The 13,722-nt window shown below is 41.4% G+C and overlaps 1 protein-coding gene across 1 annotated transcript in view; it reads right to left on the bottom strand.

Annotated features, from left to right (window-relative positions):
• Nucleotides 1-13,722, bottom strand: part of STK39 (serine/threonine kinase 39) — a 410,115-nt gene that overhangs the window by 114,758 nt on the left and 281,635 nt on the right. The window lies entirely within an intron of this gene.

The following is a 13,722-nucleotide window of genomic DNA, read 5'->3' as shown; positions in this document are numbered from 1 at the left end:
TCCAGCATGACAACCTGTCTGGAGTTATAGCTTATCATTGCTAATGCAACTCCATGGCTCTCCTCTGCTACCCTGTTTCCCTGAAAATAAGTCCTACCCTGATTTTTGGGGGGAGGCTTGAAATATAACCCCTACCCTGAAAATAAGTCCTACCTGCATAACATAAAAAAGGAATACATTAGCTAGCATGCTCGGTCTGCGTCCTCCCGCTGCTTGGTCAAGCTTCGCCATCGAGTACTGCTCAGCCAATCAATGCAGCACTGGATGAACAAATCACAGTCGTCGTGTTGTGGAGACGGGATTTATTAATTGGGTGAGCCACGGCATTGATTGGCCAATTCATAAAACTAGCCATCACATTGGTTCATCGAGCGCTGCATTGATTGGCTGAGCAGCCCTTGAGAACCAATCAGAGTTATCGGTTCCTGTAGGTGGGATTTATGAATGCCGTAACCAGGAAGTGATCTTCTTTGGGCGAATGAGGACTACAGGACGTGCGGCGGAGCTCTGGAGAGCAGTGGGAGGATGCAGACTGAGCCTGCTATGTAAGTAAAATAAGACCTTCCCCAAAAATAAGACTTAGTGCCTCTTTTGGGGCAAAAATAAAAATAAGACAGGGTTTTATTTTCAGGGAAACACGGTAGATATGCTCAGCTCCAGTCACAGGCTCAAGACCTGCTGCACCATGCGACATCCGTTTCTCAGGACCTTAGAGGAACTGTTCCATTCTTATGGTGCTTGGCTAACAGCTCTGTGGTGAGTTGCATGGCCATTTTCCTATTGCCATTTTCTGTGATTCCCTGCGTTTAGCGTTGCTTGACTTGACGATCCATGTACCAAACCCTAACCCAACTTTCTAAATTTGCCTTCTATCAAACTGCATTCCTGACATTTACCTGCCCGTTGCTGACTTGGGTCTGTCCTAAATCTGATTTTAACCTATCCCTCTATGTCTCACCATCTATATTGTCCATATACTGTAGTCTAAATCTATACCTCTAGGGTAAATGTATCTATTAATTATCCTTGGTCATTACTAGAGATGAGCGAGCGTACTCGGAAAAGCACTACTCGCTCGAGTAATTTGCTTTATCCGAGTATCGCTGTGCTCGGGTCTGAAGATTCGGGTGCCGGCACGGAGCGGGGAGCTCCAGGGGAGAGCGGGGAGGAACGGAGGTAAGATCTTTCTCTCCCTCTCTCCCGCCCGCTCTCCCCTGCTCCCTGCTGCGACTCACCTGTCAGCCGCAGCGGCACCCGAATCTTCAGACCCGAGCGCAGCGATACTCGGATAAAGCACATTACTCGAGCGAGTAGTGCTTTTCCGAGTATGCTCGCTCATCTCTAGTCATTACCTTTTTTTTGATACTGATGTTGAAACATAAGTAGTACTAAATGGGTATTCTGAGCATTTAACCACTTGCAGTATCGATGACTTATCCTAAGGAGAAGTAATTACTGGTTGATCGGCATGAGTCCACGACTCAAGATCCCCTGCAATCATCTGATCTCAGCCCCCACACTGACTGCGGTAGGGACAGACATGTGCATTGGGGTTGGAGCCGTGAGTGCAAAAGAAGATATATCTCCTACCGCTTGGCATCCCCACCAATCATTAGATCCTCTGCCCCAGTGTCAGTGCCGCTGGGCCAGACATCCACATTGGGGTCGAAGCTGGAAGTGTAATAGAAGGCATCGCTCCCATTGGAATCAATGAGAGTAAAGCCTTCAATTACTCCTGCTTGGATAGATCTGGCTCTTGGGGCTTTTAATATATCAGTTGGATGGTATATACAACTCATTGAAGAGCAATTCAAAGCACCAAAAGCCAAATCTATTGAAGTCAGAAGTATATTAGAAGACTTCATTCCCATTGAAATCAATGGGAGCTATACCTTCTATTGTGCTTCTGGTTCTGACCCCAATACGAACAAGAGCTATCAACATCCGGCCCGATGCAATGAGTGTGGGGGTTGAAAGCAGATGATCACCGGAGGTCCAGAGTGGTGGACTCCTGCTAATCAACTGTTGATGATCTATCCTGAGGATAATGTCACAAATGCTGCAAAGGGTTAAATGCCCAGAATATCCCTTTAAGAGAGTTTACATTTGTTGCTTATAGTTACCTTTCAATAAACTACTAAAGGTTATATTTAATATACTGTTCAGTGCTTTCTGTAAAGTTTAATTTGGCACAGAGAATTATACTGTGCTATGGCATTCAGGTGAATGTGGCTGAGCTGCAGTACCAGATATGACCCATGCTCGATAGAGCGGCACTGTTTCTGTAAAAAATCATGGCCTTTTTACTAATGCAAAGCAACCCCTTTAAGAATAGATGATGTGTCCTAACTTCTAAAATATCTTTACACTGTATTATGAAATCTATTATCATGTTATAGACTGAAATTATCCCAAAGGCTATTGGTCAAGACAAGCTGTTAAATGATTGCAAAAGTTTGCAGGCCAGAAGTCCACTCTGTGCGGTCTTGTTTTGTGACTGTGTGCCAAATCCATTAACTTTTTTTGACTATAATCTTTTAAATAAATCCCACAGAATTGCAGGACAAGTCTTAGATTAATCGCTGTGACTGATGTTTCATTTTAGCACTTAAATTCTGAGGCCAATCAGCGTACAATGTCGAAAAAGGGCGATAATTTATAGGCGAGTAAAAATGTTTAATAACAAAATGGCCGAGCTTGTACTCGTGTGACCTTGAAGGAACAAGCGGAGGACTGTAATCACGCAAGAAAACTTTTAAACTCATATATATTTTATATCTCTGTGACTAATACAAATGGGTAAAGGTTGTAGTTTCTTATTCACTGTATAGAGAAGACTGATACAGTTATCCAAAAGTATATCTTTGTGCCTCTGGTTTATCTATCATATCTCAAACCCTGTGTGGCATGCATGACCTTATAAGTCTCCTCACTCACTTTCTAGGTGCTCTCCTTAAGGAGAACCGATACCCTTCCTGACCCACTGTTATTCCTAAATTACATGGGTTAGAAAGGGTATCGTTTCTCCTTAGGGAGAGCACCTAGAAGGTGTGAGAGAAGACTTAGAACGCCATCTATGCTGGGAAATATGCAAATGAAAATGGAACAATACCTTAACAGTGCCACCTATTGGAAGGCAGCATTCCTGCAAGTCAATGTCAGACTTTTTAGCAAGCCTTGTAACCATAACTTTGACTTGTGAACCAAATCCAGAATGCTGCCTTCCAATAGGTGGCGCTGTAGAGGTATTGTTCCATCTTTTAATTTGCATATTTCCCAGAGAGGAATGGATAGCCTTATAAGTCTCCTCTCCCTAAGGAGAATCGATACCCTTCCTAACCTACATCTATAGACCTCTCTCTAGCCAAGCCAAAAACTTGCTGTACACTGATGAGGGGCAATCATCCTGAAATAGCTGTTTGTGCGTGGTAATATGGCTTTGGCTCACAATTTCCAGTCATTGTTACAAGGGGTTGTTAAAAAGTCTGATATTGACTTGCAGGAATGCTGCCTTCCAGTATGTGGTGCTGTAGAGTTATTGTTCCATCTTCCCAATTCATCATTTTCAAAAACAGAGCAGCTTGCAGCGCAACGCTGTTTGAGCAATTCCCATTGGGATATATGGGAGTTATGGAAACAACTAAGCCATGCTCCCCTATTTTCATTCTCCCAGCCAGCTTGTAATCAAACTCACATCAAATCCAGCTGATAGACACCAAGTATGGAGCAGACTCAGTTCCTGAGCCCGCTCCATACAATCCACATGGCTACATGATATATATATAGGGGTCAGTTAAAAATGTTGCTCCATTTGTCTTCTACATATTTTACATGGACATTGGAATATATAGACTTTGCAGTTTAAAGTCTCAATAGGAGATCTGTCACTGAGGCTGGACTGAGGGATTATCTCTCCTCTTCTGCACTTTTTATCAGAACTTTATGGCCACCACAAAATAAGGTGCAGAAGACATCGGTCCAGCCTCACTGAGGGATTCCCTATCGAGACTGAGGCCAGCTGCACACGACCAGGTCGGATTCCACACGCGGAAGCCCACAGCGGAATCAAACCCTGTGCCCGGCCGGCATCCACGTGTACCTGTCATTTCATCTTCTCTTCTGTATTACGGATGATCCGCTTGGCTCGCAGTACAGGTTTTTTTTTACCTCCTGCATTTCCTGCGTCATCGCCTACCGATGATGCGGAATCTGCGACCTTTTCACAATGTCAATTGCGTAAGGGCCGCAGATCGGATGGTTTCCATTGACTTCAATGGAAGCTGTCCATGTGGAATCCGCGCAAAAATAAAGCATGCTGTGTTTTTTTTTTCACAAGCAGTTACTGTCCACTCGTGTGAGCGGACATGGGGATGCTCTATTGGTTTGAATTAGTGTGGATTGCCACAGATCGACCGTGCGGGAGAAGATCACGGATTCCGCAATTCAAACCTGCTCGTGTGCAGCCAGCCTTAGACTGCAGTGTCTACATACAAAGGTGGCAAAAGGTAAACGGTAGAGATGAGCGAGCACCAAAATGCTCGAGTGCTCGTTACTCGAGTCGAACTTTCAGTGATGCTCGAGAGTTTGTTTCGAGTAACGAACCCCATTGAAGTCAATGGGCGACTCGAGCATTTTTGTATATGACTGGTGCTCCGCTAAGGTTTTCATTTGTGAAAATCTTAGCAAATCACCAAAGTCATGTAAAAAACACAGAAATGGATAGGGCAGGCGAGGAGCAACATGCAGGGCTGCATTTCGGGCTCCGAGCTCTCACTATTAAGCCACAATAGTGGCAAGAGTGAGACCCCCCCTGCACTGTCAGCATAAAGATCGTTCTCCTCTGCCACAGCTGTTACAGCTGTGGCAGAGAAGAACGATGTTAGCCCATTGAATTCAATGGAGCCGGCAATACAGCCGGCTCCATTGAAAGCAATGGGCTGCCGGCGAGCGCGGGATGAATTTTCGGGAAGGGCTTAAAAATATAAGCCCTTCCCTGAAAATCATCCAAAACTGTGTAAAAATTAAAAAAAAATATATACTCACCTTGTCCCGGCAGACGGAGTTCAGCCGCGGCCGGCCGGTAGTTCTCCTGAACTGCTGTGAGTAGTATTCAGCAGCTGGGGATTTAAAATCCCCGCCTGCTGAATGAGGTGCCTCTGATTGGTCACAGCATGACCAATCAGAGGCAGATCTCACTCACCCATTCATGAATTCATGAATGGGTGAGTGAGTGCTGCCTCTGACTGGCTCAGCGCAGGGACCAATCAGGGGCAGCTCTCAGCTGAATCACACCCCACCAGCAGGAGAATAAAACAAGACACTGAGCAGTAATATGCATCTACTTCACGTTCACAAACAGCACAGAGTGAACATTGTATGGGGGTGGGGGCTCTGTGTAACAACAGCCGCCACATCACAAGGGTCAGACATGTTATACAGAATCATAAATATATGTCTGCAGTCAATGACGTCTTATCTAAATTGTCTTTCAAATGTTTTTTCTTTCAGGTGTTGACTTCCCCAAAACATCATTGGAAAGGTCGCCAGTCACCACCCATCACCCCTACCATGAGCAGCCACAAAGACCATTTGATACCAGCTATAACCAGCTACCGTATTTCACCAAGATACCACCTATAGCCATTAACAGCCACCTCAACTGCTAGTACCAACAACATCTGCAACCAGCCTAATACTATCTGCGACCACCAAGTCATCATAAAGTACCACCTACCACCACGTGCCAGACCCAAATGCCAAAGCCACCATGACCTGAACTTAACTATCACCTTATGCCACCATGCACCATTTACAGCCGCCATTCACAACCACCAATAGCCATCAATATCTACAATCAGACTAATACCACCTGCCACCATGAACTTATCACAAAGTACCACCTGCTAGTCCCAAGTGCCAAAGCTGCCATGAACTGCCAATAACCACTACGGAAATGTGACCATGAGCCATCTACAGCTGCTATGCCATGCACAACTACTATGAGTCACCAACATCTACAAATAGCCTAAGGGCGGTCTCACACATAGCATATTACAAGCGCAGGTTTTGTTATTAGCCTTCACCAAATGTCACCATGCAGCACCTACAGCAGCCATAGCATGCTATTGTATTTACGTATTCATATTTCCTTAGAATTTATATTATTATATATTTATTTTTATATTTATTTATATTTTTGCATTTTGTATTTTGATTATTTCATTTGTTTATACTTATATATTTTATGTTTATTTGTAAATAGTGTTGATAGTGTGAATACGATGTTTATTTTTATAATTATATATTTATTTTGTCTATTTTTTCTTGTAAATAGGGCCAATAAAATCTATATTTTTATAACAAGGCAATGCAGTCCGTTATGTTCTACTTGTTTTATAGCTCTTATCTCTCCCAGGGGAAGCTGATCCTGTTACTTGATCCAGAAACAATAAAAAAAAGACACATTTACCATATTTTTGCACTAGGAGATACACCAGACTACAGATTACCGAGCATAAGAAAAAAAAAAGATATTTTGGTCTCATTAAAACTTTCCTGGCATTCTACGGTAGTGGAGGGGTTAATATCACTAACTCTGGTCATCTAGCTTAGTGGCTCCTTTGTGATCTAAGGTAGAAGAATGGGTTAATATTTCATAAAAAGGGTTATTCAGGCTTTAAAAATTGATAGTGGAGCCTCAGGACAGGCTAACTATATCTTGCAATCTATTTAATGATACCCGGGTATATTAAAGCCTCGGAGCTCGTTCACATTTAAAGGGATTTTACTAAAATATAAAGTTATGCCTTGTTTATAGGACAGTGAATAATTTTATGATCTTGGCGTTCTGACTAAGGTTGGGACATCGACACGAAAATATCGATAGTCAATACAAACTATCAATTATTGTAAAATATCGGTGGAAAACTATCGATATTTCGATATATCGACTTTTTTAAATGCTGTATAAAAATAAAACAGGTCTAGGGTTAATAAAGCAACACAATCAACAACAAAAATGATAGTTTTCTTTTAAAACTTGAAACTGTTGGATTTATTATTAAAGGGGTTGTCCCGCGCCAAAACGGGTTTTTTTTTTTTTCAACCCCCCCCCCGTTCGGCGCGAGACAACCCCGATGCAGGGACCTAAAGGAAGCTTACCGGAGCGCTTACCTTAATCCCCGCGCTCCGGTGACTTCAATACTTACCGGTGAAGATGGCCGCCGGTATCCTCTTGCTCCGTGGACCGCAGCTCTTCTGTGCGGTCCATTGCCGATTCCAGCCTCCTGATTAGCTGGAATCGGCACGTGACGGGGCGGAGCTACACGGAGCTACACGGAGCCCCATAGAGGACTGCAGAAGACCCGGACTGCGCAAGCGCGGCTAATTTGGCCATCGGAGGGCGAAAATTAGTCGGCTCCATGGGAACGAGGACGCTAACAACGGAGCAGGTAAGTAAAAAACTTTTTATAACTTCTGTATGGCTCATAATTAATGCACAATGTACATTACAAAGTGCATTATTATGGCCATACAGAAGTGTATAGACCCACTTGCTGCCGCGGGACAACCCCTTTAACTTATAACTATTAATAACATAAAAATATATTAAAGTTACAAATGAAAATAAAAAACTACAGATGAAACATATAATTATAATTAGGTATATGAAAAGAGGTTTTTTATCATTGGCCCCAATAATCGTTATCTAATGAGCCAAGAAATATTAATGTCCTCGCATGCTCTCCCTTCACAATGCTCCTTCCAGCAGACAGAATTCCACCAGCATTTGAAAACCTTCCCTCTGCAGGAACCGAAGTAGCAACTACAGAAAGCTGGTACAAATTGAAGTCGGGTTGACATATTTCCCTCCGTATTTTAAAAGTATTGTCTCCTAAACGACCTGGAGTGGCATTTTTAAGTACAAAGAAAGTTCTGGTGTTGTTTCATCTAACGTTCTTCTTTTTTTTTTTAGGTTCCAGGTCTCCTCTACAACCCTCTGATGAGAGCTCCATAAAGAAAACTCAGCATTTCAAGTTGCCCCTGAGGGACCAACGGTCTCCATGGCAACTTGTAAACAACGCAAGGCCTGGTAACGCGAACGCAGTGCCCCGAACGCAACTGTAATTGCGTTAGATGGGTCTCCTATCTTTTCTATGGGCACTGCGTTCGCATTAGACGCTGAACGCACGACATATCATGTCTCCTTTTCTGGACGCGACCTTCGTGCATTCAGCGCAGCCCTCCATCTGCATATGGAATTGGTTTCATTTAGAAAGCATTGCCCACAGCCATCGCGTTAGACGTCTAACGGCATGAACAAACGCATGTGGAAAAGGGGCTTGAGACCCCACTTTTTGTGAGAGTCGTTTTACCTGGAGCAAAACTTGTTGATGACAAACTTTCCAAAAGTTTCTAGAGTTTATAAGTTCATTAGTGCCTTGAGCAAAACTACGTCCAGCACAAAGGAAAGGGCAGAATGTAAAGAGAGAAAATGTGGTGACCGTACCACAAGACACGCTTCTTCTTTACAAAAATCGATATATCGCCTTAAACTATCAATGTTACCGATATATATCGGACATAACAATATCGATGAAAAGTATCGCCAAAGCATTAGCGATATATCCCAACCCTAGTTCCCACTGCTGGGACCCACACTGACCCAGAGAATGGTGGTTCTGATGCATCGCCAATGAATGAAGCAGTGGCCACATTGGCACACCACCACTCCATTCACTTCAGTGACTGTGCTGGAAATGGCAGAGTATGAGTACATGGGGGGATGTTCAGGACCCCTGTTCTCAGGATCAGTTGGAGTCCCATCGGTCAGACCTTCATGATCATAAAGTTATTTCCTGTCCTGTGGATAGGGGATAACTTTATATTTTGGTGCAACCCCTTTAAAGGGAACCACGGAGCTCCGTCTCCATTGAGATGTTACAGAATGCTGTCTGAGATGGTCAAGTCAAAGATAGATAGATAGATGATAGATAGATAGATAGATAGATAGATAGATAGATAGATAGATAGATAGATAGATAGATATGAGATAGATATGAGATAGATATGAGATAGATATGAGATAGATAGATAGATATGAGATAGAAAGATAGATAGATAGATAGATCGATAGATAGATATGAGATAGATAGATAGAGGATAGATAGATAGATAGATAGATATGAGATAGATAGATAGATAGATAGATAGATAGAGGATAGATAGATGGATAGATAGATAGATATGAGATAGAAAGATAGATAGATAGATAGATCGATAGATAGATATGAGATAGATAGATAGATAGATAGATATGAGATAGATAGATAGAGGATAGATAGATAGATAGATAGATAGATAGATAGATATGAGATAGATAGATAGATAGATAGATAGATAGATAGATAGATAGATAGATAGATAGATAGATAGATAGAGGATAGATAGATAGATAGATAGATAGATAGATAGATAGATAGGCCTGGTTTTAACACAACGATTCTTGCTCAAAAGACATCTTTTGCGCGATAATAGTTGTGTGCATTACACAGCAAGATGATCGCTCAAAATTCGCTCAAATGGCAGTTTGATTAACAGTTTTGAGCGTTCACTTTGCGAAAGTGTGTAAATGAAGGCTCACGCTGCATGCAGAAGATAAGTGGGACCGCTATCTTTTGCATACAGCTGTTGTCTTCTTGGAGCGTTCTGCTGGTATACAACTGAGCGCTCCAAGTAGGGTATAGAGAAGACAGCTGGACCGCTGTCTCCTGCATACTCCTGCTGTGTTTACTGAGCGCTCAGCTGGTATATAGCTGAGCACTCCGAGTGGGGTATGCAGAACATAGCTGGAGCGCTGTCTTCTTCATACTCTGGTTGTGTTCTCCGAGCGGGATACCAGCTGAAACAATAGTATCAGCGGTATCCCGCTGAGAACTTAGCGTGCAATCCTGATGAGGCTCAATGTTCTCTTTCAGCATGCTAACGAAAACTGCACGATGTCTGTGCGTTTAGACCCACGATTCTCACTCAAAAGATGGCTTTGAGTGAGAATCATTGGGTCTAAATGGGCTGATAGATATATATGAGATAGATAGATAGATAGATAGATATGAGATAGATAGATAGGTAGGAGATAGATAGATAGATAGGAGATAGATATGAGATAGATAGATAGATAGATAGATAGATAGATAGATAGATATGAGATAGATATATAGATAGATAGATAGATAGATAGGAGATAGATAGATAGATAGATAGATAGATAGATAGATAGATAGATAGATAGATAGATAGATAGATAGATATGAGATAGATAGATAGATAGATAGATAGATATGAGATAGATAGATAGATAGATAGATAGATAGATAGATAGATATGAGATAGATAGATAGATAGATAGATAGGAGATAGATAGATAGATAGATAGATATGAGGTACATATGAGATAGATAGATATGAGATAGATAGACATGAGATAGATAGATAGATAGATATGAGATAGATGGATAGATAGGAGATAGATAGATAGATAGATAGATAGATAGATAGATAGATAGATAGATAGATAGATATGAGATAGATAGATAGATATGAGATAGATAGATAGATAGATAGATAGATAGGAGATATATAGATAGATAGGAGATAGATAGATAGATAGATAGATAGATAGATAGATAGATAGATAGATATGAGATAGATAGATAGATATGAGATAGATAGATAGATAGATAGATAGATAGATATGAGATAGATAGATAGATAGATAGATAGATAGATATGAGATAGATAGATAGATAGATAGATATGAGATAGATAGATAGATATGAGATAGATAGATAGATATGAGATAGATAGATAGATATGAGATAGATAGATAGATAGATAGATAGATAGATAGATAGATAGATAGATAGACAGACATTGCACATTACACAATCATTGAGCAGTAACTCAGTACAATATCAGGCAGCTGCACTGCAGAGAGTTCTACTACTAATAATGGATTTTTTGGAATAAATTTATATTTAATGAGCCATAAATCAGGAATATAAAATAACTTCTGGTGAGTTTATAATGTTATAAATTTTAAAAGTACAAACAAATGTTACAAATAAATACGGAAGCTCCGTAATTTATAATAGACATTTAATCGAGATAGAAATGATTATTTTTTGTGGGACGTAAATACATAACATTTATTCCGGTTGACTTGCTGCAAAATGTGGCAACAGTAGTCACTGGTAGAACTGATCAGCTTTGCCATGTAAGGGGGCAGCTGACGATCATGTGATCACCATGCCACTGCCTGTGTTGAGTACACAGTGCTCAAATGGACACTATGTAGACTGTAAAGAATAGGACATGTGGTTATAATCCGCTTCTGTCTTTTCGGGTATGTGAGCTGATCCTGCTATATTACAAGAGCAGGAGCTTTAAACCCATAGTGTGCAATGCAGTGCAATTAAAGCTACTGACCAAGCAACATACTATACATGTACATGCCTGGTTGTTATTGGGTTAAATGTCACATGAGGAGTAAACATAACGCTTATGTAGACCTTCGTACACTTTTTTTTTCAAATCAATGTCTTTTTATGCAAAACTAATTTTTGCAATTACATGTGATTAAAATATTTTCACAGTTTTCCCCCTCTGCTTGTAGTGTACCGCTCCGCACTGAAAGCTGGAGGACTGAATTTCTTGCATCGCGGAGGTAGCCTTGGGTTGGACTAGTTTTTCGTAGATCCACTTACTGCAATGAAGGAGGGGGGATATTACACATAAAAGTTATAGGGGGGGGGGGGCTTAGTGATGATGTGGAAGCTTTTATTATAGTAAAGGCAATGATTTTTCTTGTGTGATATAGCTTAGAAGTCCTGATGCCCTTGCCATCATAGGATATTATTGATTCATCTTCACTTCAATGTACCACAATGCTGTAAATCGCGTTATCATTATGCACCAATCACATTAGCAACTGCTACAATTGCAGCTGTAGTCAATACAATAAAGCAAGGTTTGGTCATAGAACACTCTTTTGGCATATACCAAGTCAATGGGTCACTAAGGACAGATTTAGAATATACAGTGGTTCCATAAAGTCTTTAGACCCTTTCACTTTTTTTTACATTTTGTTATGTTGTGGCCTTGTGCAAATTATTAAAAAATAAGTTGTTTTCCATCATTCTGCACTAAATACCCCATAATGGCAAAGTGAAAACAGAATGTTAGAAATCTTTGCAATTTAAAAAGAATGATACATTGGCATTTTGCATTGACATGAGTATTCACACCCTGTACTCAGTACTTAGTTGAAGGACCTTTGGAAGTGATTACTGCCTCCAGTCTACTTGCCACAAGGTTGGATTTAAGATTATCTGCCATTCTTCTCTGCAGATCTTCTCAAGCTCTGTCAGGTTGGAGGGGGCCGTCTGTGGACAACCATTCTCAGGTCTCTCCAGAGATGCTTGATTGGGTTCAAGTCAGGGCTCTGGTTGGGCTACTCAAGGACATTCACAGAATTGTCTCTAGGACATTCCTGTGTTGTCTTGGCTGTGGGCTTAGACTCATTGTCTAAGGTATCTTACCCTCTGGATCAGGTTTTTACTAAGAATATCTCTGTACTTTGCTCCATTCAACTTTCCATCAACCCTGACTGGTCTCCCTGTCCCAGCTGCTGAAAAACACCCTCACGGCATGATGCTGCCCACCACCATACTTCACTGTAGGGATGGTATTGGGCAGATGATGTGCAGTGACTGGTTTACAAATGACATAATGCTTAGAATTGAAGCCAAAAAGTTCAATCTTATAGAATCAGAGAATGGTAGAGTTGAAAGGGACCTCCAGGGCCATCGGGTCCAACCCCCTGCTCAGTGCATCTCGACTTCATCAGACCAAAGAAACTTGTTTTTCACAGGCTGAGAGCCCTCTAGGTGCTTTCTGGCAAAGCCAGGTGGGCTTTCATGTGTCTTACTGAGGAGAGGCTTCTTTCTGGCCGCTCTTGGTGGAGGCTGCAGTGATGGTTGACCCTCTGGAAGTTTCTCCCGTCTGCACATAGAATCTGTGGAACTCAGCTAGAGTGACCACTGGGTTCCTGGTCACCTCTCTTACCAAGGCCCTTTTCTCACGATTACTTAGTTTGGTAGATCGGCCAGCTCTAGGAAGAGTTCTGGTTGTTCCAAACTTCTTTCATTTAAGAAATATGGGGGCTGCTGTGGTCTTGGGAACTTTCAGCGCAGTAGATTTTTTTGTAGCTTTCTTCAGATCTGTGCTTATATACAATTCTGTCTCTGAGCTCTACAGGCAGTTCTTTCCTTCTCATGGCTTGGTTTTGGCTCTCATATGCATTATAATCTGTGAAAACCTATATATATAGGGGTGTGTCTTTCAAAATGATATCCAATCAACTGAATTTACAGCATGTGACTCTAATTAAGGTATAGAAACATCTCAAAGGGAAATGGGACCCCCCCAGCTAAAATTCAAGTGTCCTACTATAGGGTCTAAATACGTATGTCAATGAAAAATGTTATTGAGTGCAGAATGTTGGGCAAAACTAGATTTGTTTTAATTTGCATACGGCCATGATATAACAAAATGCAAAGAAGTGAAAGGCTCTAAAGACTTTCTAGACCCACTGTACATTGGGAGCATATTCCAGCATATGCATAAAATGTACAATGTGAATAGAGCCTAAAGCAGTGTTTC

This window comes from Eleutherodactylus coqui, chromosome 8, assembly GCF_035609145.1.
Source record: "Eleutherodactylus coqui strain aEleCoq1 chromosome 8, aEleCoq1.hap1, whole genome shotgun sequence".
NCBI classification, from domain to species: domain Eukaryota; kingdom Metazoa; phylum Chordata; class Amphibia; order Anura; family Eleutherodactylidae; genus Eleutherodactylus; species Eleutherodactylus coqui.
Note: the sequence above shows the minus strand (reverse complement) of the source record. Positions and strands in the feature narration are given on the sequence as shown.